Below are 26,504 nucleotides of genomic sequence, written 5' to 3' on the forward strand. Positions count from 1 at the left end.
ACTCTTTTGATTACCGCAGCTTTGCGGTATAGTCTGAAGTCAGGGAGCATGATACCTCCAGCTTTGTTCTTTTTTCTCAAGATTGCTTTGACTATTCAGAGTCTTCTGTGCTTCCATATAAATTTTAGGATTGTTTGTCCTAGTTCTGTGAGAAATACCATGAGTATTTTGATAGTAATTGCATTAAATCTCTGGATTGCTTTGGGTAGTATAGACATTTTTAACATTAACTCTTCCAATCCATGAACACAAGATATGTTTCCAATTCTTTGTATCATCTTCAATTTCCTTTATCAATATTTTCTTGTTTTTATTTAGAGTATAGGTCTTTTGCGTCCTTTGTTAAGTTTATTCCTAGGTATTTTATTATGTTTGATGAGATTTCAAACATAGAAAAATGACAGGAAATTTCACACTTCATTTTAGGGTCAGCATCTCATCCACTCCCTGGATTATTCAAGTTGGGTACTGGCCATGTGGTCAGTGCTGTATGATCCATTACAGGGAATATCCATAGAGAAGAGGAACAAACCTCAAGTCCAGATGGTCAGAGGAAAGACTGGCATCAGAATGTTGAGTAACCAGAAAGATTTCAGGGTGACCTGAAGATATTATTAGGGCAGGTCAGGAAAAAGATAAGGAAAGTTGGGGACAGTTACTGTATCTTAAGCTAACTTTATTTGTTCAAGCACATGATCTGTAGATATGTGATATGTAATAGAGAAAAATTACAGGGAGAGATGAGTTAATTTTATGTGTCAACTAGGTTAGGCTATGGTACCAGGTTGTTTGGTCAAATACTAGTTTATATATTGCTTTGAAGACATTATGTAGATGTGGTTAATATTCATAATCATCAGACTTCAAGGGGATTACCCTCAATAATATGGGTACACGTCATCCAATCAGTTGAAGGTCTTCAAAACAAAAACTAAGGTTTCCCAGAGAAGAAGGAATTCTGCCTCAAGACTGTAATAGAAGTCTTGCCTGAGTTGCCAGCCTGCTGGCCTCGTCTACAAATTTCAGACTTGCCATCAAAGCATGAACCAATTAGCAAATCTCTCACTCTTTCTATATGTATATCCTAGTGGTTCTCTTTCTCTGGAGAACCCTGACTGAGTAAAACCTCCAATGCAGATTCCTCTCTGGTTTTCTTAGTTGTCTGAAGAAGGCAGAAACCTGCAACCCAGTTTTACTTTTCCCTGTTAAGGTTAGAACAGGACCAGTCTCAGCCATTCACTCTGTGCTTCCCTTCCTTTAAGTTTCCCCAGGGAGACCTGCATGACTATTGAAAGATGAAGGTTCACATCTCATTGGCCAGGACTAGCTTTATGGGCCCACACAACACCAGGGGACCTGATCTTTTAATCTTAAGGGATAAATGACATCTGATTCTACATTATAGCTCTCTTCTCTGCTATTGGAATGTAAATGATTGACATTGGGAAATTCATTTCAGGTAAGTGAAGTAGAAAATTGAACATTTGCCTAGCAGGTCCACTTGGGATCAGATAAGATGCTAGAAATGATAAAGACAATATTAATAATGTATATGAACATTTTTATCTCTCACTATTGACTTTAGCTTTTGATTAAGAGAAATATTTCCCAAGTCCTTTCAAAGTAACTTATGTATTCTGCAAATGCTAGGTCTTGTACATCCAAAGCAGAATGAAATAGGGGAGTCTTAATTGTCTAAATTGGGTGTCTGCAGTAACACAACAGTGTTACTTTCTAGTCTAATTTGGCTGAATGTTTCCAGCCATGGGTTGGTGAGGAACAAAATGTAAACATGCCCAAATTAAATCCGGTACAGCATTTAAGGAGTGACTGTTTATTAATCTGTTAGTAGGAACTAGACCTAAAATAATTTTGTTTCTTACACATCTGAATTTGAAGCAATATACCTAGTTAGGAGCATGAGATCTGAAGCTCCACTCCCTGGATTCAAATCCTGGCTTCACATTAGCTATAGATCTTAGGCACTCTGTAAGCTCTTCCTGCCTCAGTTTGTCCATCCATAAAATGGTGTGATACTATTAACTCTTACCTCAGATGGTGGTTGTGCGGATAAAGCACGTAGAATGGTACCCAGAACACAGTAAGCACTTAAAATAGCAACTGTTATTATTAGATACTACCTGACACTTTTCAGTGCTTTTCCTCAAACAATTGCTGCATCCGTTTTTGTATACAACAGTCAGTTAGCAGTTGATGGGTAACCATCTGGACCTAAGTTTGAGTCCTAGATCTGCAAAGAAGAGGTTAGGCGACCTTGGAAGGCCACCATCTATAGTTTCCCGCCTAGGAAGTGGACCTAATACCTGCCATACCTATATCATTATGAAAGTCAAGTGTGATTATATTTACTGAATATAAATTATAAAATCTTATACAGCTGTAAAGGCCTGCTGTCTATTCATTTAATCAATTATCTTCAAAATAGTTAAAAACTACAATGAGATTCTGCAACTGATATTCCACAGCAATGTGCCAAAAAAACATTTTTTAAAGTAAATATCAGAATATCCAGTTATTTTTGAGTACATAAGGGTCCATTTTCCTTACTTATCAAGGAAAGGAAACTTATCTTTCCAACCAACATAGTAGTGAAACTTAATTATTTAAACAGAGCTGGATTTTTCTGTAGTTCTCCCTCCATCTTCTCACTTTCACATTTTTTTCCTCCATTGTTGATACCCATGAGCTCCAGGAGCAAATTTGTCTAATGTCCCTTCCCTGCTTCATGGCTTATCAATTTCTCTCCCCTGTACCTGCCTGGGTGTTTTTGCTGTCCTCCTTTCCCTCTTCAGACTGATTCTATACCAGAGTAAAACAAGAGATGATCTACACAGAGGATAGTGAATATCAATCTTCCAATTTAGCCCCAAAACACCTACCACAGTGGATTGACTTAAAGAACATTCGGGTGTAAGAAAACCTAATAGTTACACTGAAAACAACAGCGAGTTGTATTTTGATGGGACCATGTCTTCAGCTGTTTGAATGCTGTTCTCTTTCACAGACTTTTAAACTAAAATCATACCATGGCTTTATTCTTTGGACTCTACATATTTTTCTGAAAAGAGGAGAATAACAATACAAAGATTTTAAAGTTATAGGGACTTTATATTAAAACACAATGGGGAAAATCAATGCAGGCAAACTGGAACACTTTGCTATTCTCCTCTACTTTCATTCACTATCAGATTAATATAAGAATTTGACAGTTAAAAGAGGATAATTTGAAATATCCAGACAACAGAAAAATCGAATTGTTCCCTCACTTACTCCAGCTAAGGACTTTTAAGGGCATTTTTGCTAGCCCACCATATCCTAGTTGCCAAAAGCCTTTCATAGATGTGAACAAAATTGTTGGTGACTTTTTGCAACATTGTGCTGTCATTTCATAGCAGCATTAATATTCTCTGTATGCAGTTTTTAATTTTATACTGTGTTGTCAGAAGATAGGCTTAATACATGTAAGACAGTTGTCACAAATATGTGTGTAGTTAATATAAGATTATCTAATTGCTGACTACGGAACTACTGGAGATGGAATTTCTCTATAAACGGAATAAAATAAGCACTGACAGAAGCAAAAAAACACAACAAAACAAAACAAAACCCCCCCAAAGCCTTTATAGACCTGATAAGAGTCTCCAGTGTTTAACAATTAAACGTATGCAATCTTCAAAAATCAGGGACTGGACTGGATTTTAGAATGGTGATTAGACAATATCCAGAGGCTCTGTTTGACTGAGTATATGTCTCTCTAGTCCTCTGGTTAAATAGGCTTTCCTCTCACACTTTGCTAGGCATATTATGGCCCCATTTATCAAGCTCACTCATAGCTTCTCCAATGTTTGCTGTTTGCTGTTCTTTCCTGCCCCATGCCTCCAACTGCAGAAAGTATAGCTCTCTCGAAGACTTAGATCAAAGGTGAATTCTTCCATAAAGACTTTCCTGATTTTCTGGTAGGAATGAATCTTTCCCTCCTTTAATTTTCCAGTTTTTTTAAAACCTATTTAGTGCAAATTGCCTTACACAACTGTGACTAAAGCAGATTACAAATTCTTTTAGGCCAGGGACTTTGTGCATCTCGTCATCCTGAATATCCCCTAGTACAATGCCTTGCAGGTAGTTTGTTGTTAATAAATATGTGTAGGAATATTTTAACCAAATTTGTTGAGTAAAACGGCAACTAGATGAAAAAGTTGTATCACAGTTATATTGCAAGGGTTATGATATCTGGTTTGCAGTGATGAAAACCGAATGAAAGTCCCAATGAGGTAATACTAGTTAGACAAAAACCTATCCAAAGATGAGAAAGCAAACTAACAATCATTGAGCATTATGTTATTTTATTTTCCTGTGGCTTCTATAACAAATTACAACAAACTTGGTAGCTTTAAAACAACAAACATTTACTGTTTCACAGTTCTGGACACCAGAATTCCAAAAACAGTTTCACTGGGCTTATATCAAGGTATCGGCTGGGCAGCACTCCCTTAGGAATTTCATGAGGAGGAGTCATTCCTTGCCTCTTCCAGTTTCTTTCTGATGGTTGCTGACAGTCCTTGGATTATGGCCACATCCCTTTTTTTTAAATTTTTAAAATTTTTTTAGATTGCGTTGGGTCTTCGTTGCTGCGTGTGGGCTTTCTCTAGTTGTGGTGAGCGGGGCTACTCTTCCTTGGGGTGTGTGGCCTTCTCATTGCTGTGGCTTCTCTTATTTCAGGACATGGGCTCTAAGCACACGGGCTTCAGTAGTTGTGGCATGCAGGCTCAGTAGTTGTGGTTCACGGGCCCTAGAGCACAGGCTCAGTAGTTGTGGTGCACGGGCTTAGTTGCTCCGTGGCATGTGGAATCTTCCTGGACCAGGGCTCGAACCCATGTCCCCTGCATCCCTCCAGTCTCTGCCTCTATGGTTTCACTGCCTTGTCCTCTTCTGTTTTTCTGGGGATTTTTTCTCTTTCCTTTGCTTTTTTTTTTTTTTTTTTAATGGCATTTGTGGTTGCATTTTGGATACACCAGATAAATAATCTTCCCATATCAAGAGTCTCAATCAAGCTACAAAGATCCTTTTTCCATAAAAGGTAACATTTAAAGTTTCCAGGCATTAGAATTTTTTATCTTTGGGGCCATTATACAGCCTGTTACAAATACCAACTAGACATGTTCCTTTGCGTGAATCTACTCAGTCTTCACAGCTGGTCTGTGAAGTAGTTTCTGCTGTTCCAATTTATAGGCGAGACCATTGAAATCCAAGAGATGGGTGACTTACCCAAAGGTACATGCGGTAAGTGGTTGAATATTTGATTCAAACCAAATTCTGTCTGGCTCCGAATTGATTTTTTCTGTTATATCCTAGCAGTAGATACACAGTAGATTCTTCATAAATGTTTGTTGATATAAAAGGAAATCTTCATTGAGATTTTGAAGTTTGCTGCTTAATCATTTTGTCACCATTTCTAAAAGTTCATTGATTTTTAAAACATTTTTATGCATCAGATGTCTCTTCAGAAAGTGTCTTCTAAAGTGAGTACAGTGTTGTCTCCAAATGGATCACCACTGAGAACTGGAGGCAGTTTTTTCCGTGTAATTCCACATAAGGGATATGAAGATTTCATGTAAAAAATAAAAAAAAAGAATTGAAAATCTGAGAGGGTGAAAATACACACCAAAGCCATTAGTCTACAAAAGCTGAAAGCCTCCATCTTCAATCCCATCCAAGATTGTTGAGAATTAGCTACTGTATCCCTATGAAATAATGAGGTTTCTGCAGGTACTGAACATAAGGTTAAAATTCATTCAGTGTTATATATCTCCTTGATTTCCCCTAAGTCCTAGATGTGTGTGAAGCTGTGTTACTGGACTCTGATAATTAACTATAAACTTTGTGGTGAACATTTTAAAAACATCACGTGGTAAAGTTATTTTTGAAAATTCAAGAAGCACCACTGGGTCATTTCCTCTCCACTAGTTTATGCTACCTAATATTAAGACACCGGTTTTCTTGGCCCAGGAAGGCATGTATAATCTTAATTTTCCCTTGCTGAGGTAACAAATTACCACAAATATAGCAGCTTGAAATAATACCCATTTATTATCTCACAGTTACATCAGAAGTCCAGGCACATGTCTCAGCTGGTTCTCTGCTTCTGATTTCAGAAGTCCAAAGTTATTGGCAGAACTGCATTCCTTTCTAGAGACTCCGGAGGTGAATTTACTTCCAAGCTTATTTAGGATGCTGGCAGAATTCAGTTCCTTGTGGCTGTACAACTGAAGTTCCTGTTTCTTTGCTAGGTATTGACTGGGGGCTGTCCACGACTTCTAGAGGCCACCTGACTTCCTTGGCTTATGGTCCCCTTCCTCCACCTTCAAAGACAGCAGTGATGGGCTGAGTCTTTTTTAGCTTTAAATGTCTCTGATCTCCCTTTTTGCCTCATGGCTCCTCCGATGTCTTCCACCACGTCTTTTGACTGACATTTCTTCTTTCCTCTTCTTTTAAGGGGCCATGTGATTATATTAGGTCCACCAGGATAAGCTTCCTATCTTAAGGTCAGTTGAATCATAACCACGCAGTCCCTTCACGGAAGTAACTAGACTAGTGTTTGACTGAATAAACATGGGACAGGAATATCGTCCTGTGAGAAATGTGAGAACATTTTTAGAATTATTCCTAAACTAGGTGTATGGTCTCAAAAAAAGTGTACTTTTAGTCTTCTATATTTCTTGGCTTTAAAGATCAGATTACTCAGGAAGGATATATAAAACCGGAAATATGGAAATAGCTGCCTGTTTTCCTAAATACAATTGAAAGACACAATAACTGAAGGTTCGAACACACACAGCCACATTTTCATGTCACAGATGAATAATAGATGGTGAGCAAAGTTTAGACACAATTTAAGAAAGAAAAAAAACTTCACTTATTCTCAAAATCTTATATATGTAATGCACAAGGGATAATAAGCATGGGCTGTGTTCAAATGGAAAGAACAAGCATGTACTGAAATCTTAAATGCAAGGATTGAAAAGAACAAATAGTGTATAGTGTACTGACAAAGAGTGTTAAAACACTTTTCCATAAGTGATTTAATGAGTCATGGTAGATCGCCTCAGCATTATCAACTGTCTTATCCTGGAGGCAGATCTTCTATTCCTTTCAGTTGCTTCCTTTGGAGTCATTCTAGCTGGTGATAAGGGAATTTTCTCCAGGAACCAATTAGACATTGAAAGATAATTCTACATGTGATAATTTAGTGCTTTCATTTACCATAATAGAAAAACATTATTACCACTCAAAACCCGATATGATTCACACCATAGCATAGTGTCCTCATGTCAATGTTCTCACAGAATAAGAATGTGCATGATGTCGGAACAAAGATTTTTAGGAGCAGGTGAATTTCCTCCCCACACAATTTCCCCTTCAGTCAATTGGACACTGAGTTGCGGATAGTGAGGAAGTGCTAGGGGTTGGCTGAGCCACAATAAGGAAAGAGCCTGGGTCACTGGATGTCCACGTGGAGGAGATCTCTGAGCAATCAGGAACACCTGCGCTGGATAGTTATGTGAGCTAGAAATATCCTTCTATTGTGTTTAGGCCTTTATACACTTTGGATATGTGCTTCCCAACAGCTGGTATCACCCACACTAATACATCGTCCACTGATCCTACCCTAGAGTTCATAACATAAACCACACTGCAAGTTCTGTAGTCCTTGACTCTTCAGATTACATAAATCCTTATCACTCTCAAAATTTTTTCAAGGATATCATTTATGTTGTAAAGGTTAAGAGTATATTTTGGAATTCAGAGCTAAGAATCTGAAACAAATATAAATTTTTTTGTGCAGTATTTCCACAGGAACAAAACACTTCAACATCATTTTCTTTAAGTTTTAATAATGGAAGGGCTGCAGAGCAAAGAGCAAAATTTAAAATAGTATAAAAAATACATGGACAAAAATGCTGAAATGTTATTCTCTTGTAAAACGTTAACTAAATAGTACAGGATGATCTTGACATAAAATTAAATTCGGGCTACCCTGGTGGCGCAGTAGTTGAGAGTCCGCCTGCCGATGCAGGGGACGCGGGTTCATGCCCCGGTCCGGGAGGATCCCACATGCCGCGGAGCGGCTGGGCCCATGAGCCATGGCCACTGAGCCTGCGTGTCCAGAGCCTGTGCTCCGCCACGGGAGAGGCCACAGCAGTGAGAGGCCCGTGTACCACAAAAAAAAAAAAGTAAATGATAGAACTGGGCTGACACCTAAGAAAAAGTCTACGGGGTCAATAGAATCAATAATTATTAGTAATAACTATATTAACATTCATATTACTACTACTTATAACATCTTTTACATCTATAATATCTCAACAAGCATAAATGGAATTAATATTAAACATTGTAACTATATGAGTAAACAAGCTTAGAGAGATTTCCAGCAAATGAGCCAATGTCATATAGCTACCATGCTCATGTTTCAGAATTAGGAATCATGTCCAAGTCCTTGCATCATTTTTAAAAAGTCCTGATTAGGAGTCTCTGATTCACCATAATAACCATCAACAAATAACAATTAGTGATAAACTACTCCATGCTGAGAATTTTAGGATTCTTTCCATAGTAGCCCATTTCAGCTACTGCTTTTACTAATTCTCATGCCACTATCCCTGGCCTCAAATAAAAAGGTAATACTGCTTTCTTGAAGATAGAGTTAACTCCTCTGAAAAATAACAAATTCCCATTGGAAAAAAAAACCCATTTGGACTTACACAGAATAACATTTTAAGATAAAAGTAAAGAATGTTACCCATTCTTTTCATTTAATAAATACAACATCCAGATTAAATGCTTTTCCTGATTTAAAGTTTCTTAAAAGTGAGTTAATATACTATTTCTGTTTACTACATTACCTAAAGTATAAGGATTTTAAGAAAGCCAAATACTGAATTAAGAAAACAGCAAATATGATTTGTAACTATAGTGACAGCTTGATTTAAACTTGGTCTTTTATCTATGATATTCAGAATTAGGATTATTTACAAAATCACATTATTGATTATTCTAGGAAGGCAATGAAAAATTGTGTAAATGAAGGCAAATTACATTATGCTCACACAACACTGAGTTACATTTAGTTATAGGGAGACTAATGAAGGTGGGTGAGAACTCAGATTCAAATCATTAATCAGAATGTTCATTAGCAAAACAGTCTTAAGAATTACATTATTAAATCACTCCCTTTTAAATAGAATTTATTCAAGTCATTTGACAATAATTTATCGTTGTACCAGAAACAATGGTGATACGTTACAGGTGCAGGAGGCATTTTGGAGAAATAAGACATACTATTGATGAGTCCCTCCTCGCCTAGGGCTTACTTTCTAAGTGCTTACTTGTCTAAAAGAGACAAGAAAGAAAGCAAGGAAGAAGAGACAGGAGGACGAAAGAGTTAAATAACTGTCAAATGTTGACTGAGGGCTTCCCTGGTGGCGCAGTGGTTGGGAGTCCGCCTGCTGATGCAGGGGACGCGGGTTTGTGACCCGGTCCGGGAGGATCCCACATGCCGCAGAGCGGCTGGGCCCGTGAGCCATGGCCACTGGGCCTGCGTGACCGGAGCCTGTGCTCTGCGGCGGGAGAGGCCACAATGGTGAGACACCTGCGTACCGCAAAAAAAAAAAAATGTTGACTGAATTAACTGATGAAAAATAATAATAGAAAAGAAGTGTACAAGTGAATACCAATGAACCTATTCTCAATAGATCAGCCAGGCTTTAATCAAGGAAACAGAACCACCATGACTGTGATGCAATCAGGAATTTATTCTAGGAATTAGACGTTGCGCAGTTGTAGGAGAAATGGGGAAAGCAAGGGTTCCCAAAGGGGAGGTGGAAGCTTATTTAGCAGTCATTATACGTCATTAGGCACCCTCCTGAAGCACTGGCACAGGGGCCCATGTTAAAGCTTACAGGGGATCTGGAAACAAGGACCACCCAGCTGCTGGAGTGGGCTGCAGTGGATGTTGGTATAGAAGGAACTCTTCGGTTACTGCCTCTGTGAGTTCACAGCCAAGCATGTAGTGGGCCTGGGAGGCTGTGGTTCAGGAGGGTCAATGGACAAGAAGAGCAGTATTCAGAGCACGGAAGAAGAGTGAGGATACGCTGGGACCCATCAGCACCTCCACATCTGTCTTTCTCTGCCTCAAACCATGATGACATTTAGGGAGTGACAGCTACTGCTTCACTGGTCCAAATCTCATGCAAATTCAAATTCTCTTGTGGGCAACTCCAAGCTGGGACCATACAGGGAAGAGGATTCTGAGACATGTAGTTCCAGACTAGCCAAGCTGACAAAATTCAAACTCTCCCATGAGGGCTTTTGATGTACACACAATTTCACTTTTTTCTATGCTATGTGGTATCTAGGTTTCCTATTTATAACATATTATTTCAAAATAAGGTCATAAGCAAAAATAATTACTTTTAGAAATGATGTTAAAATCAAAGTCAGTAAGTGCAAAGCTATAAAGTTATAAAATTCCTTTTTAGTCTCCTTTTGGTGATTCTGCAAGTTGCTCTGCTTACTCACCTAATGCTTTGCACTTTGCATGTATCATTTCAAATTCTTATGAAATCCCCACAGAATAGTGGCAATTTGCCAGAGCTTTTGCTCTCACTTTTCTGAAAAAGATAAACGAAGTGAGGAGAAATGTAGTGGCTTGTGCAACATTCATGGTGGGGTGAACCGCGAGAAGATGCTAGCGTGATGACTCCTCTATTACTAGTCTATGCAGTGAGGACAGTGTTCTCTGCTGCAGGAAGTCAGAACAGATATCAGGGGATGGCATCAGCTGATCTGCAAGTACAGTATGTACGCTTATTCCTTAAGTGCATGGAATAGATCCATGCAATTCAGATCATTTCTCCAGAGAATGTCAAGGACTGGAAACCACATGCAAAACTCTGGCAATCTTCATAGCATGAAAATAATGCATTGCACACTTCCAGCTGAAAGAGTGGGCTTGTGCGTGATTTAATAAATGCGACTTTTGGATGTTTCAGTACAAATTCACTTTATTTCAGTAATTCTCTGGAGCCTGGATATTGTTTCCACTCTCTAGTAATCAATAGCCAACGTCAACCAATTTGACTTTTTTTAGTATTTATTTATTTAGGCTGTGCCGGGTCTTCATTGCAGCATGAGGGATCTCCGTTGCAGCATGTAGGATCTTTAGTTGCGGCATGCGGACTTCTTAGTTGTGGCATGCATGCGGGATCTAGTTCCCCGACCAGGGATCAAATCCAGGCTCCCTGCATTGGGAGCGCGGAGTCTTACCCACTGGACCAACGGGAAGTCCCTTGATTTTTTTTTTAACATGGTTCATCTGTTATATTTAGACAGTACCTGTAAATAAAACAAAGTGATTTGAATTGGAGAGATATTTGGTATTGAAGACAAAGTCATAAAACTGATTTGTAGTTAAAACAGACATTTTTATATTTCCAAATCTAATATGATCCGAATCCTGTAAGATAATGTTCATACCAATGGAATTGAAGTGGAGAAATACAGTGTTTGCTTCAAGAGAATTACTACCTTAAGGTCAGGCTAAATGTATTTTTTTCCTCTACAGCTATCAAGTGGATTTAGACTGTGTCATTAAAATGAAAAAACCTCTATATATTATCTTTAGAGATGGATGGGAAAATGCTTTAAGAGGAGATAAATTGCACATCGAAATAAACAATTTTACTAAAATGTGGAGTTTCAAGTAAAAAGTTATTTCAGCAAATAATCTGCTATTTTTATAGGAAGCATTTGGCCTCACAGTCACAGGTCCATATTTCAGAGACAATGACAATGAAGAGGTCTTTATTAATACCAAAGAACACTAAGCTGGATTAAAACGTTAAATAACATTTTTTTGCCTGTATTTTATTTATTTTATTTTATTTTTTTAACATCTTTATTGGAGTATAATTGCTTTACAATGATGTGTTAGTTTCTGCTGTATAACAAAGTGAATCAGCTGTTCGTATACATATGTTCCCATATCTCCTCCCTCTCGCATCTCCCTCCCTCCCACCCTCCCTGTCCCACCCGTCTAGGTGGTCACAAAGCACCGAGCTGTTCTCCCTGTGCTATGCGGCTGCTTCCCACTAGCTATCAGTTTTACATTTGGTAGTGTATATATGTCCATGCCACTAAGTACATCAGATGTACTTTCTTCATCCATAAATATGAACTAATTCTTACTTAATTCTAAGACTGTGGAGATTAAATGTGATAATCCATTAGAAAATATCTAGCATCTACTGATACATGGTGTATGTACACTAAATGTTTATTTTCTTCCTTTCTTTCTTGAGATTTACTTATTATGGCACAATTTGCAAAATCAGTTTACTTGCCTCAAAGGATTCGCTCAAGTATAAAAAGGGTCAGGAGGAACTCTGAGAACAAATATCAGATTGTATTAACATGCAACCCATTTTTGCTTCTAATATGCCAACTGTTTTCCTTCCTGTAGCAGAAAATCTTACTCCCACAGAATTAAAAAAAAAAAGAAAGATGTCACTATTGAGACCTGTGTTTCCTACTAACCTCTACCAGTATGCCAATACCTAAACTTATTTGACCAAATAGGGACCCATAATCCATTTATCCTAATGTTATGTTCATGTCTCTTACCATCTTCTTTACTACTTCTGAACAACACAAACTTAACATTCCCCTTAGCTAGACTAAACTTTAAGCAAGTTTCTTTCTGACTGTAGGCCCCTGACCTTTCTTTTCTTAGAGCATTTATTTTAGAAAATGAGTAATTGCAAATTCTTTCTCTGCCTCTTTGAAATGTAGAGAAATCTTCTCCCAGCCTCTTACCAGCTTTACAACCCAGGGATGTCTTTTTCAAGGACCTGGATGCCATCTCTGAAATGTAATCAAGAAAGACGGTACCCCTATCTCCCAGTGAAGGGGTAGCAACCTAACTCAATAAGTAGCCACTAGCAAACACAGATGGCTTAATCACAAAAGAAAACATCTGAAAACTCAGGAGTGATTTTCAATGTGTTAGACACAGCCCATTGACCAACCCCACCTTCCTATGTCCTCTAGTACTTTTCCACTAACTCACCCCAGCTCTTAAAATCCCTCCTGCCTTTTGTTTCAGTGGAGTTCTCCTCCTGGGCAGTAGTCTTGAATAAAGTCAACCTTGCCTGTTCAACTATGTCTGGTGCCATTTTTCCTTGACAGTGCCCTCCTTACCAAGTGAGTTCTATGACTCATCATTAAAATAATACCCTTACGAATATCTTGAGCTCATTTGCCCCTCTTGTGCCCAAGCCCCAAATCCAGAAAATCAGCCTCTTCAATGCTTTGGTTACAGAAAAACACACAGCAAACTGATTCACTTCACTCCCTGTCTGCTGACTTCAAGTCCTAGAACACCATTTCATCCCTTCGTTTGCCTTAAATGCCCCACACCTCCTTAGCCACACTCATTTTTCAGCAGATGACATCATTTCCTATTCTACAGAGAAAATAGAAGCAACCGAATAAAATCTCCACCAGCTTCCACCATCTAACCACCTGCAACTGAGACTTTATACTCTGCCTTCCCAACAATTGTTGATAAGCTGGCTGTTCCTAGGTCTCAGGCAGCCCTTCCACTGTGTCCCAGAAACTATCCTCCCCCAGTTTTACTTAAGAACACAGCAGTAGAAACTCTCCTCGCTTTTACCTTGTGTTACCAATTTTCACTACTCTGCTCAATCAGTCCCATCATCCTGCAACATTTTGTAGGTACTCCCATTTAGGAATAATTAATAGCAACAACAACAACAACAAAAGCCCTTTCAATTCCAAATCCCCTTCCAGATACTGAAATTGATTTCTCTTCCCCTTTTCAACAAGTCTTGAGAAAGCGTTTATAAGTTCTCTCTTCCCATCCTCTTTTAAACTTCCTGAATTTAGGCTTTAGCTCCCACCTACCAAAACTGTTTTTGTCTAGGCCACAGATAAACTTTAAATCCAATTCTAAGGAGGCAATTTATTTAACTTGTCAGCAGCATTTGGTATAAGCAATATTTCCCACACTTGCTTCACATGGCTTAAAGAACACAAAACTGTTTAATTTTCCTCTTAAATAACTGACCCATCTTTCTCAGCATACTTTACTGTTTCTTTCCATCTTTCTATCCCTTAGTGAGTGTGACTGGAGCTTCAATTCTCTTTCTTCCATAATTGAACTTACTCCCTAGGGGATCTCATTCAGTTTAATGGTATTAAATACCATCTAGATGAAAACAATGCCCTAATTTTTATCTCCAGCTCAGATTTCTCCCCTGAATTCAGAGTATTTATCCAACTACTTACCAGACATTTCCATTTGGCTGTCTAATGGAAATCTCGAGCATAACATGCCCAAACCCAGACTTCCTGATTTTCATTCCAAACCTGCAACTTCAGGGTCTTCACCATCTCTGTCAATGTCAATGCCTGTGTCACCTTTTCATTTGCCAGGGAATGAAGGGTGAAGGTGGCACATGGGAATTAACCTTGATTTGTCATTCTCTGTCTCACAGAGTGATGCTTTACAAATGTAAGATATTACAACTTTGTACAAAATACGCTGGTAGCTTCCTGGCCCGTATAATGTGAAAGCCAATGGCCTCACAATGGCCTATAAGGCCTTACCTGGTCTAATCTCTCAGTTACCTCCCTGAGCTCATCTCCTACTGCTCTCTACTCTATCCACACATGCCGCTTGCTGTCCCTCAATATGACACACATGCTACTGCCTCAGAATGTTTAGAGTTGTATTTGTTTTGTCTGAACGCTCTTTTGCAAATGTCATGGCTCACTCTCTCATCATCACTACTCCCCTGGCCATCCTATTTCAAATTTCAACTCTACCCCTGCACCACTCCATCACACTAGCTTTCTCCTTGCTTTACTTTTCTCCAGAATCCTTCTTAACATCTGATGTAACATATATTGATATATGCATGTATTTATCATCTGTTTAGCTTAATTTAACACAAGCCTTGTGAGAATAGAGATTTTTGTTTTCTTGGTACCTAGAAAAGTGTCTGGCACCTAAATATTTAAGAAGGAAGGGAGGGAAGGAGGAAAGAATGAAACTAATTTCAATTCCATAATATTAAGAATTATATATTATTAAGAATCAATCATCTATGTGGTAGTTATTAGAGTGTTTATTTTCTTAGCCTTCTTTTTGAAACTTCGTTGCATATTTGTCAGCTCTTAGAACTTGGTTAAGATAGAAGATAGGGGGCTTCCCAGGTGGCGCAGTGGTTGAGAGTCCGCCTGCCTACCGATGCAGGGGACACGGGTTCGTGCCCCGGTCCGGGAAGATCCCACATGCCACGTGGGCCCGTGAGCCATGGCCACTGAGCCTGTGCGTCCGGAGCCTGTGCTCCGCAATGGGAGAGGCCACAACAGTGAGAGGCCCATGTACCGCAAAAAAAAAAAAAAAGATAGAAGATAGGACCCTAGCTTGAATATAAAATTCCAGGGACAGATATGAAAACACTGCATCCTCTTTCTCCCACTTATGCTGCCCTTACAACTTAATTTGATCTCAAATCCCTATCCCCTCAAACCCTGTAAAACTGTTAGAAAGAGTTCTATTCTTAGAAATTATATGAATTCAGTATCATCCTCTCTCAAAACTCTTAGCTACTAAGAGAGAATTAGACCAGGTGGTCAGGTTGAGTTTACTGCAAGACCTAATTCTTAGTAGAGTCTCCCTGGGTAAGGGTTTGCTTCTCAGTGTTGATGATTCTACATCTTAAAATTATTTAACTAAAATAATAAAGAGCCTCAAGAACATATTGATTTTTTAGAGTAAAGGCACACTTTGTTAATGTACCTTTATTGTAATATAGAATGTATCTTTCCACTCATCAGGAAACATGCTTCTCTATATTTAACCTCTAATATCTCCTCCATAATAATCTTCTATTAAGGACTGTCATGTTAAACTCCTGCACTTAAACTCCTATAATGGTTCCCTATTATTTTGCAGATTAAGTCTAAAATTCTTATAGTTATACAATTATTATTAAATATCCAACCTCAAAATCAACTTAATTTTTTATAATTCAATTTAACTTCTGTTTCTATTTTATCATTGTGGATGAAATCTTCAGTCTCTTCTAGGGTCATCTATATATTTGTTTTTATCTGAATAATAGTATTAACTTTTACTACCATTTAATGTAGTACCCACTCCCCACATACACCATATACCTCCCAGGGATTTCTTATAGTACTCAGGTCTTAAGTTGTGTCAAGGAACGAATCGACGGAGGGAGGACAATGTGGTCCTTTGCTCCAATAATTTGACAGTGTGATATACATCACCCAGTTGGTTTGGCTACCAGTGACTAGACACTATTCTGTGCCACGTGGAACACAAAATACTTTGGAGAAAGTGTCCAAGGCTTCATCTTTCTAGACACACCACACGCTTCTCTCTGGGGACATGCTAGATACCTTCTGAGACGCTAGGTGGCTGTCCTGTTCACAAGATACAAGACTCACCAACACATCTCTCTCTTTCTCCATCTATCTTTCTTACTTTTCCCCTCCCTCCCTCTCTCTATCTATCTTTCTCTACCTTCTCTTCTCTCCACAGTTCAAGGGATCTCTTTTGAATCTAGGGGCCTATAAGTGGGAGCTTCCTGCTCTGGTTCTCTCAACGCATATTGTTTATACCAGGAATCCTTTCCCTATTTGATGCATCTAGATTCTGGAAATTAAAGTTGTAAGGACTTGTAAGTCTTGTCCTATTAGCATCTCTAGCACATGCCTCCTCCAAAACAATGAGCGCAGAGCTCACTAGCTTCTTGAACGGAGAGACAAGTAAGGGGAGGGGGGGAGAATTATGACTTAAGATCAAGAACACAACAGTTACAGTTGGATTCCCACTTCATCTCCTCACTCATCCACACTCTGCCTGCATTCCCATAACATCAGATGGTTCAGAGCTTCCTGAATGCATTCTCTCATTCATATATCCCAATCTTTGACCAGTGTATTTGTCTTCTGCCCTGAATGACTCTTCATGTACAAACAAAAATGTGTGCAGTATGATGAAAGAGAAGGAGATAGGGATCCCACTCCCAGCACGTTCATACTTGGGTGCACCACCCTCTTCCTAGAGGAGGATGACAGTGTTAACCTCTGCATTAAATAGTGGGGAAGAGTAATTATTTTTTTCAGATAAAAACAAACCTATAAATGCATGTCTATATATACATATATGCACATATATATGTGTATGTGTCTGTATACACATATCCATGTATCTTTAGATGCAGGAATATTTTGTTTAACATTCGCATAGATCTGTTGACCATTTTATGGACCCTTTAACGTGTATACACACTACTTTGAAGACTTCTGTTTAACATATATTCACCTCTAACATTTTATGCATTTAAGGTGCCATCTTAGTGTCCTGGTACCAATTTTTCAGACATATTACAACTCATTATTACCGAACTTACCTTACATTAATTACTTGATGAGTTTTGGGAGAGAGGTTAGTCACTTGATAGTAATTATGATGACATTAGTGTTCTCAGCAGAGCTTCCACAAATCATTTCTTCCTGTGGCTTACCTCTGGAGGTGGATAAACACATATACTTTATGAAAATGGTGATTACTTTCAATATCATAGGGTAATATTTTCTGACCTTGCTCCTGAATTCTGAGGATGAAGCTCACTATGCCCAGATTAGAGCTCAGCTGTACAAACCCCCAGTTAAACCCCTTGGAAAAGAGTTTTCAATAGTAAGGATTTGGTTTATTATCATGCAAGGATATTTTTTACCCTCTATCTACAATGTACACCTTTCTACAGCTTTTATTTTCAGGGTTATCAGCCACAAGGGAGCCCTCAGTACAGTCTAGAGATTCTTCTAGGTTCATTGGTCAGCTCCATCTAACTTTGTTTCCAGCATCTACTCTAAATCCTGCCAACGTCACTAATGATGTAATGTTGCTGAAGTATCTGATCACTTTTTGGTTGTTATTTTGACCCATCAGCAATTATCAGGTTAGTTTGCCCAAGAAGGCCATTATCTCTCTGAGAAGCAGCTCTCTCAGTAACAATACACTGACAAGTTCACCTTTACCTGTTTAGGATTCAACAAAGTCTCTTTGCCACAAGACATTTTTCTTGATCACGGTTCTATCCATACAGTCTTAACTCTCACCATTCCCTACGTCTTACCTTTTATTCCAACCATATCCAATTTTCTCAAGTCTCTAAGTTTTTGCAAATGCTACTCCTTACTGTAATGTCCTTCCGCATCCTTCACATTTAACACACAGCCCAGATCTCTGAAAACTATCTCTGTGCACCCACAAATATCCTCCTTCCCTTGTCTGGGTCTCAGCCTTCTCCTCTGTGCTCCAAGCACCTCCTCTGTGATAACAATTTTTAACTAGTTTTATTGTCAGTTTACTTTCTGGCCTTTCCATAAGATAGTAGGTTCTTCTGTATAGTATAGGGACTTGCAAAGATTAGCCATTCAGTAAATGTTTGTTGAATAAATTAAAGAATAAATCTCCATTCTTTCCCCACTTTCCCTTTTTTCCTAACCTTTTCACATTTAAGTATTTTGAAACTTTAAAAGTCAAATTATTTTTTAAAAAATCAGAATCTCATAACCCCATTGTGTGCTAACCTTTATAAAAATAGCAAGAGAAAACGTATATTTTTGCTTTTGATTTTAATACTATTGATATTGTTGATGTTGAAAACAGAATTGTTTTCCTAAATATGTTAGAAAATGAATCAATAGATTGAATCAGATCTCTTTTAATCATTTAATGATTTAAAACTTAAAAATAAGATACAAAACATAAGTTTTTATTTTTCTAAAATTCTCTAACTTTTTTGAAAAAAGATCTTGCCACTATTCTACATTCACCACAAAGCTGCAATATAATTTGTAGGCAGGAAGTTTTAAATACTAAGCTTTGCTTATTAATTCCTTGAATTTAAACAGCTCTTACAAGAAAAACAACTAAATTGCAGCCAGCATGAAGAAATTGAATTCAGTGGTGATGGCTATCATTAAAGCTGTGACCTTACATTATTCTGTCATATGCCTAAGGGCATTAAAAGTACTCTAAATTAATTTTAGGAGCTACACAGTCATGTTTCCTTTAATCACAGAATCCAAGAGCAGTATGCTCCTTGGTGCTCTGCTATCATATTTTTAATCTTCATAACATGATTCTGCAATGTGTCCTGTTTATAGAAAAGTTCTGCAGATTTTTCCAGAATTATTTTCTTTTAATCTTGGTAATAATATGCATCTCTTCATACCTTCTCCCAATGCTTCACTGAAATGAGAAAAAGAAATTTTTTCTTTGCATTATATGTTCAGTCAACCTGTCTACTCCCAGTGTTTAAAGATGCCTTTAAGGTTGCCAATAACAGGCAAGCACGGATGCTCATATATCTTAAAGATCTTTGTGTGCTTTCAAAATGGCAGAAACTTAAATAGTGTTTAATTTGTGGTGAGCAGTGCAATTCTCACAGTAACCATTTATGCTTCATCCCTCACTTTATGGATAGGGTAACTGAGTCCTAGAGAAGTTTAGTAACTTGCCTGAGGTCAGCCAGCTGGTCAGTAGCTGGAATACAATCTAACAGAGCCAAACTTACAGGAAATGTGGTGTGAACGTAAATAAACCTCCCACCCTTACCTTCCTCCTGCAAATTAAACCTAAATGACCAAAAAATTACTAAAACTAATGGAAAAACTTACATCAGTCTCAGACACTAGATAGAGAATGACATTATTATGTGTCCTATGTCAAATAATTTCTAGATATGATGCAGATATTACTAAAAATAAGCTTCGGAGGAGAAACATCATCTTTTGTGGAGGAAGAAGTTCCATATCCCTGAAAGCAATAGTAGAGGCGATACTAAGAGATCAGGAAATACTGGACTGTCTGCTGAGCCAGTTTCTTAAGAGTCATGGGGGCACTCAGCAGCAGGCTAGTTATGGAAAACAGCTCTTAGGTGCAGGAATTTCTCTAAAAAGAGAGTAGACTCAAACCAAAAAGGAAGTAGTATCAATACAAGACCAGCTCACTCACCACTTTTATCTGGCTAGTGGATCACCTAAAGTGAACTGCTAACCCTGTTAGCAGCATTTGATTCAGTTGATTAGTTCCTTCTTCTTAAATTATTTCTTTACTTGGCTTCTGGGAAATCATAGTCTCCTAATATTCTTCCTACAACTTGTTTCCACCTCAGTCTCTTTACAGCTTACCCCTCTCCTTCCTGAATGTTTAGTATTTCAGTGCCTATGGCTCAGTGCTGCATTCCTTTGTCATAGGCACGCTCATTCTTGGTGACCTCATCCAGTCTCATGGCTTTAAATACCGTCTAATCACTGATGACTCTGACAGTATGTCTCCAGCCTGACTTTCTGTGATGAATTCAGACACATGTCCAACCGTCTACTCAATCTATCTTCTTGGATATGTTGAAGGAATCTGAAGCACAAATACCAAAAATGGAATTTCTGAGCTTTTCCCACAAATCTGCTCTACTTGAAGTCTTACCCATTACAATTAATGGGAATTCAACTTTGTATTTATTTATTTTTCGTGGAAAGGCATTTTATTTTAAACATAGCAGTGTGTACACGTCAATCCCAAATTCCCAACCTATCCCTCCCCCCAACCCTTCCCTCGTGGTAACCGTAAGTTAATTCTCTAAGTCTGTGAGCCTGTTTCTGTTCTGTAAATAAGTTCATTTGTATCATTTTTTTTTAGAGTCCACATACAAGCAATATCATATGATATTTGTCTTTCTCTGGAATTCAACTTTTTAATTTCTGAAGCCAAAAACCTAATGTTCAATCGGCAAGCAAATATTGGATTTTTAAATTTGTGCTTAGATACTAATTACAGTGTATACACAGGAGCTGGAACTGAGAGGATGGAGATATAGATGGGGAGACATTTCACTCTCTATGTTAATTTTTTTTAATACATGAATGTATTCCTATAGAAAAGTTAAAGGTAAAATTCCATAGGCTGAAGTAAATAGGGACACATTACTCATAGGGACAACGACACATAGATGTTAACATACTGCCTCCATGAGAAGAAAGAAAAGTTGCACATGTCCATCTTTTACAAGGAAAAATTAGAATTTTGTTATCTGCATTATGATCCATACCACAAAAGCAACACTCTTTTTAACTTTATCATTTGCTGCAAATAAACAGTTTATATAGATGAAGTGCTGAAAAAAAATCAGTATTTATTAATCAATTTCTGTGACTACTTATTGCTCTGTGTCACCAATCAATAGTATTTATCTTCTAAATAGTCCATAACATTTAGGTAAGCAATAAAACCCGAGAATTGAGGACAGCCCCAATTTGATTCTGTTCCTCCTGTTTTAAATTCCATCCTTAAATTTCAAAACATCACAAACCATATTTTAATATTTACATTTTAACTGTAATCTCTGCTTACAAAAATATTTGGATTATATTTTGAAATATGCAGTTGTAAGATGTCCCCAGGAAGAGAATAATAAAATTCTAAGAATTAAAGATACTGAAAAAATTTCATTAATAATCCCATGGTGTAAGGTAGAGAGAATTAAGAAATGTAGAAATGATGGGTTTCCCTTTACTTCAATCCAAAACAATCAGTGCTAGGGAAGCTGTGGAGTTCTGCTCTCAGCTCTGACATGTAAAGAGCTTGAGCTATTTGTAATGAGGTGGATGGACCTAGAGTCTATCATACAGAGTGAAGTAAGTCAGAAAGAGAAAGACAAATACCATATGCTAACACATATATATGGAATTTAAGAAAAAAAAATGTCATGAAGAACCTAGGGGTAAGACAGGAATAAAGACACAGATCTACTAGAGAATGGACTTGAGGATATGGGGAGGGGGAAAGGTAAGCTGTGACAAAGTGAGAGAGTGGCATGGACATATATACACTACCAAACATAAAATAGATAGCTAGTGGGAAGCAGCCGCATAGCACAGGGAGATCAGCTTGGTGCTTTGTGACCACCTAGAGGGGTGGGATAGGGAGGGTGGGAGGGAGGGAGACGCAAGAGGGAAGAGATATGGGAACATATGTATATGTATAACTGATTCACTTTGTTATAAAGCAGAAACTAACACACCATTGTAAAGCAATTATACCCCAATAAAGATGTTAAAAAAATAATAAGAAGAAAGAAAGGAAGAAAGAAGAGAAAAAGAAAAAGAGCTTGGAAGTCACCTCTCCCATGAGAATTAGGGTCCCAGGGCAAATCATCACCTGAAATCTGGAGAGAAAGGTGAATATAGAGAAGATTCTCTTACCTAGAGCAAGACATTGAAGCCATAAAGTGGCTGGAATATTTAAATTATTTTGACAAATTGCTGGAAGCTTATTTTGCACTAACTACAGGAGAGTGAGAAGCTCCTGGAGGCTACAGTCATAGCTCCCCAGCATTTTCATGGGTTTTATCTCCAGGGAAGCTACTAGGTTCTCATGGTGAAGATCAGAGACAAATCCCCTTATGCTTCCGGCAGGGGTAGTGGAAAAGTAACCATATTGAAATATGTCCAGAGCATGACAAAGGACTTCTCTCCAAGGGAAACAATTTTACCAGAACCTTATCTACCTAGGGGGAGGACAGTTAGTCAAATCCAGTACTAATCTTCCTGTACCCCCTAAAGAGAGGGGAAAAAAAAAACAACTAAGGACACAAAATGAAGGTCACAACCCAGGTACACAGGCCACTCTTTGACATAAATCTTAGCAATATTTTGGTGGAATCTGTCTCCAAAGGCAAAGGGGAAAAAAAGGAAAAAGTAAACAAATCAGATCTAATTAAACACGTTTTTGCAGCAAAAGAAACCATCAGCAAAATGAAAAGACAGCCTATGAATTGGAGAAAATATCTGCAAATGATATGACTGATAAGGGGTTAATATCCAAAGTATATAAACAACTCATAAAACTCAATGTCCAAAAACAAACAAACAACAAAGAACAACAACAAAAAAAACCCGATACAAAATGGGCAGAAGACCTGAAAAGACATTTTTCCTAAGGAAGACAAGCAGATGGCAAACAAATACATGAAAAGATGCCCAACATAGTTAATCATCAGAGCAATGCAAATACAAACCACAATGAGATATCATCACGTACCTGTCAGAATGGCTATCGTCAAAAAGCTCACAAATAAATGTTGGTGAGGATGTGCAGAAAAGGCAGCCCTAGTACAGTGTTGGTAGGAATATAAATTGATGCAACCACTGTGGAAAATAGTACGGAGTTTCCTCAAAAAACTAAAAAACAGAACTACCATATTATCCAGAGCATATACTCCTGGGTATATATCTGAAGAAAATGAATACACTAATTTGAAAAGACACACGCTCACCAATATTCATAGCAGCATTATTTACAATTGCCAAGATATGGAAGGAGCCTATGCATCCATCAACAAATGATTGGATAAAGAAGAAAAGGTGTACAGGTATATCTTATGATAGCTCCAACTCAAAGACGGATCTAGTTCTGTACAGCACGTTTCCTTCATGGGGCTGTATTTTTGTCAGGGTTGATTTCTCTTCCAACACAGCTTCACTCTGCCCTTGATCCTAAGGACACAACATTCATCACTATGATTTGGGCTATAGAATGACAGCAGGCCCAATGCCGTTTTGCTTGCCAGGTGAGGAATGAGAGTGCTCACAACATCTCAGAGGAAACAAAAATCCTCTTTGGGGCCAAAACCCTCACACCTACCTTCCTCTTCAGTTTTTGAACATAACAACTGCTCTGAATTTAACGGAAGTAGGGACTATTGCCAGAATGAAAACAGTATTAACTAAAATAGCCTGTTGAGTCCCAGGCCAGATTTGCTTTATAAGTTAGAGCAAAGAGAACACGAGACTGTGTTGTTTGTAAGTTGGAGGTAATTTCCTGGGGTTATTTTTAAACCATGAGCAGAATTTCTCTGTGGTTGTCAGGACCTTCACGGACAGGGACTCACTTTTAGGACATACTTATTTGAGCCAGCATAATGTGTGAGCAAGAGAATTTCATTTGATAAAGCTATTAAAATAATGAATGTGGTTCACTGATTATTAAAACATTGCTGTCTGACTTTTTAAAAGCTTGAAAAACTCAGGAAAGTATAAAGAGAAAGTACAAATCACCTGTAACCTCGGCTCCCAGAGACAACTACTCAGCATTTTAGTCTTTTTAAAACACTTATAATTTTACAGAATTGAGATCTAAGCGAAAACAGTGTTTTAATTTAGCATCTTATTATGAGCATTTCAGCAGTTTTTATAGCCATCACTTTCTTGGACTGGATAAAAAGTGTCCTACAATTTTTTTTATAGTTCCCCTATGGTGAATCACGTAAAGAAATTCAACTTTAATGTATTTATCTTGATAACCTTTCTGGCATTAAAACCCTTAATTTTATCATTTATAATAAGCAATATAATTATTTTCTTTTCACAAATATTAATTAATAGTTTCAACTCATTGGTAAACCATATCCTCCTCAGATGAAGCAGCCACTGTTCTGATGAAAAAGATCCTTGTGTCTCTTTAATATGAAAGCTCAGTCACCACATTTAGCATCAGATGGTCTCTCATGGTCAGGTGTACGCATGTGCAAAATATGTGTGCTGTTTGTGTGTATTTGTAAGTGGGATGAGGATGTTTAGGGAAAAGTCATATTGGCAATTTTCTCCTTTCAGTATTTTTAAAATGACATTGAGTTCTGTGAGATTGATTCACACTCTGAGTTTCTTATGGAAGAGCCCAAGTTTAAGCCTTTAGAAATAGGTGAAAATAAAGCCTTTTCTTCTTGTTTATAGTATATATATTGTGATCCCCTCCCCCCCAAAGGTATAATCTTCATAAAATCCTTACTTATAGCTATTAGGAAAATTGGACCAAACCCCTAAGAAATACATTTAATGTTTACCTATAATACCCTTATTTTATGCCTGTTTTAGCTGAGGTTCTGCAGTTCCTTGAAACAAAATATAATCCATGATGATGTAGTTTGAAATTATGAGAAGCAAAACAACTGTAATAGATAAAGCACAAAAGAAAATTAGTACAGTATTAATTTAGCTAGCTTTGTACTTGCTGACAGTAACAAGAGCAACTCTTGATAAATTAAGCATATTCACATTGATTTGAAAGTATGCATACTTAATAGAGAAGCTTAACTTTGCCTACCTACTGTGTCTGTTGGAAAAATACCAATTGGAGTTTACTTACTAACAAAATATCACAACTAGTCATTATGTAAACAGAGCTTCCCTTCAAATTTCCTTCTGCTTCTTTCTGGATGAGAAATCCATGGTAAAATTGTACACAGCATTCCTGTATTCCCTGTCATAGATTCTGTACGTTAAAAAAAAAAAAAAAAAGAAACAAAGAAAAAAAAAAGAGTTTTTCCTTCACCCTTGCATATTTTCTCCTTTGTGAGCATTTCTGACTCATCTTTTCCATGAAAGTGCTAAGCTAGTGATGTCAAGATTATCACCACTGATTAAAAGGTAACGATGTGTGAGGGATTAGCTCAGTTTTATTTTGTCATATATTCAGGTGATTTTAACCCGTTTTCCACATATTGTACTTTTGACAAACTATTTTTTTATAAGTTTAATATTCTGAAAAATGAAGCTTTAAGTCAATTAAGTGATATGCCAGTAGACTAAGCGGTACATTTATAGTGGAAAGGAGAGATAACAATCCCTTCAGATATCTTGTATGTGTACTGATGATTATGATACTTGAAATGCTACTGGAAAAGAAAGAACTCAACACCAAATCAGGTATATTTTATATACAAAATAAATCTTTATAAAATAAATCATCCCAAAGAAAATATGTCTGATACCAAAATGTAAATACATCTATTTAATTTATTTTTTTATACGTCTGACATGTTTAAGTTCATTCAAAAAGTCATTTGAGATGTAAGATGAAGTTATTCAAAAATGATCATTTTCATGCTCACGTCAGCAGCAGCAGATATATTAAAATTGGAGTGATACAGAGAAGATTAGTATGGCCCCTGTGCAAGGATGACACGCAAATTTGTGAAGCATTCCATATTTTTGCTGGAGATGGTCCCACTACTGGGCATATACCCTGAGAAAACCATAATTCAGAAAGAGTCATGTACCACAATGTTTGTTACAGCTCTATTTACAATAGCCAGGACATGGAAGCAACCTAAGTGTCCATCGACAGATGAATGGATAAAGAAGATGGGGCACATATATACAATGGAATATTACTCAGCCATAAAAAGAAACGAAATTGAATTATTTGTAGTGAGGTGGATGGATCTAGAGTCTGTCATACAGAGTGAAGTAAGTCAGAAAGAGAAAAACAAATACCATATGCTAACACATATATATGG

At 37.6% G+C, this 26,504-nt stretch overlaps 1 long non-coding RNA gene and 1 other non-coding gene across 2 annotated transcripts; one reads left to right on the forward strand and one right to left on the reverse strand.

Annotated features, from left to right (window-relative positions):
* Positions 1-11,293: 11,293 nt before the first annotated feature.
* On the reverse strand, positions 11,294-20,387 carry LOC113612299 (uncharacterized). Its single transcript, XR_003429799.1, has 3 exons — positions 20,165-20,387; positions 17,550-17,665; positions 11,294-11,415 (listed from the first exon to the last, which is right to left on the reverse strand). It is a non-coding gene; the product is annotated as an uncharacterized LOC113612299 (long non-coding RNA).
* Positions 20,388-26,088: 5,701 nt separating this feature from the next.
* LOC113613298 (U6 spliceosomal RNA) lies at positions 26,089-26,198 on the forward strand. Its single transcript, XR_003430167.1, has one exon. It is a non-coding gene; the product is annotated as a U6 spliceosomal RNA (small nuclear RNA).
* The last annotated feature ends 306 nt before the right edge of the window (positions 26,199-26,504 follow it).

The sequence above is a fragment of the Aethalodelphis obliquidens genome, unplaced genomic scaffold (genome assembly GCF_003676395.1).
Source record: "Aethalodelphis obliquidens isolate GAN/ISIS:26980383/991018 unplaced genomic scaffold, ASM367639v1 scaffold3, whole genome shotgun sequence".
NCBI lineage: Eukaryota > Metazoa > Chordata > Mammalia > Artiodactyla > Delphinidae > Aethalodelphis > Aethalodelphis obliquidens.